Genomic DNA, 2,148 nt, shown 5'->3' with positions numbered 1-2,148 from the left:
AGATCAAGCAACCCATTCATGCGATCCAATTGGTCGACCGAATCCAGATGTCATTACCAGCAAGCAAAACTAAAACATGGATGGTTCACCAAATCACGTAGAAGGCCGGCCATTCTAACGATGAAGAATACCGCCACATCACTTTGTTTATGCGATCATTTTCAAACCACAAGATAGAGTTCATTCCGTGGCGGCCGAATTTTCTATCGAAGTTGCAGTCTGATTTCAGAGAAACTCCCTCGTCATGGGCAAACAAAAAGGAAAAACCCCTGAGAGAAGTTCTGCACGTCTCTCTGCGCAAAGAAACAATCAGGCTAAAACTCCTGAGAGAAGTTCTGCACGTCTCTCTGCGAAAAGAAACAATCAGGCTCAAATGGCATTGCTTGGGTTCTTACTTGAGATAGAAGTATCCTGGTCTTTAATAATATTATTTATATTATAACTATTTATATATAAATATTCTTTATAAATATTCTTCTTTTTTTTAAATTTTATTAAGACTTTCATTTAATCTCTGAGTTACCCACTGAATGTTATAAAATTAAATTAAGATAAAATATTTATAAAATATTTTGAATGTCAAATGAGTAATGGTATTATTATTATTAATTATAGTTAATAATATATTATTATAAATGTATAGATATAATATATAAATTAATAGATTATTAAAATGTTAATAATAGTTTTTTTTGTAAGTTTGGCAAAATTATATTTTCATCCTATTCAATATATCACACCGATCAAGGCAAGGAATTGAACTGGTGACTTCACATCAAGACCATCACCGTTCACATCAAGACCATCACCATCCATCCAGGACGCCATGGACAATAATATTAATAGTTTTAGTATAATATTAATATAATGATAAAATAGTATATATTATAGAAAATCTACAATTGATAGGGAAATGAATTAATGTACTTATTTTTTTAATGAAATAATACAAAAGTATTAATGTATTAATAATATAATACTTTGATCCATTAGTAAATATATTAATAGAATATTTTTTTTTGTAAGTTAGAAATTTCTATTAATTGCAAGAGTAAATATTTACAAGGCCATTACTTAAAACTCTGTTGGTCTCACCCTCACTGAGTTTGTTGACTATTGCCATTAGTTCAAAATAAACATTCCAAAAAAGATAAAGGCTATCCGACCATAACTGGAATGAAAAGATATGCCAAAAAACTAACAAAAATGAGAAAAACACCAAAACACATACTCAATCATCAGAGTTGATAGAAACCAGGTTGTCTGGCCCTATCCCAAGTGGGGGAGGAGGGTGAAACGGGAAACTAACATGTTGCTCTAGGTTCTAGGCCTCTAGCTGCTCCATCTTGTCTAGAATGCACATATGCTCGCGCTCAACCCCCACCAGTGTTTCTTGAAGTTGACACAAAAATATTGAATTTGTGTCAGCACTGCCATGACTGCCTCATGTTCCTCCTATTGAAATTTCTTGTGGGCTTCCATTGCATTTTCACTAACTGCCTTGGTGGGCTTGTGGTAGCACGATAAGAATTGTTTCTCTTCCATTGTGCAAGTCGATGTTCATGATGGGGCACCAACAACCCATTCTTTGCACCTGTACATGGCCTTGCCTTCTTCGTTTTCCAGTACCGACAGCGTGGTCAGGGTTCCGTAGCCAGGCCGCTACCACCTTCTTCTAGCAAGGAACTTCATCGTGGTGCTATGCAAACACCAATCAAGGATACCTGGATGATTACTTTGCTACTTGCGCTCCTCTCCTAATCCTCCCACACTTCCTTAACACCCTCCAAGTCCTCCGAATTAACGCTCTATCACTACATTATCATAAAATTATCCGCGAGTCCGATGCCTTACACTGTGGAGTCCCTCTCACACTTAGGGCCACCCATCACTGCTTCACCTCCCACAAAGTACACCACCCCTAGTTGAGTCTTTCGTAAACGAAGACCCGTCTGAGACCGCACACTTCTGCGCCTGTAGACTGAGGTACCACTAAGGGCTAGGGGACCAAAGTAACGACAGGTAATTGGGATAGAAGCTTCCCCAATTCCCCTCTCAAACTCTGCTTATGTCTACCAATGCATCCAAGAATTGACCTTGAACTAAAATCTATAGTAGACCACAATTTCTTCAAGTCTCCTAATGAAA

Source organism: Pinus tabuliformis, chromosome 1_2 (genome assembly GCF_031772625.1).
Source record: "Pinus tabuliformis cultivar Carrire ecotype Pingquan chromosome 1_2, CPIR1, whole genome shotgun sequence".
NCBI classification, from domain to species: Eukaryota; Viridiplantae; Streptophyta; class Pinopsida; order Pinales; family Pinaceae; genus Pinus; species Pinus tabuliformis.
Note: the sequence above shows the minus strand (reverse complement) of the source record.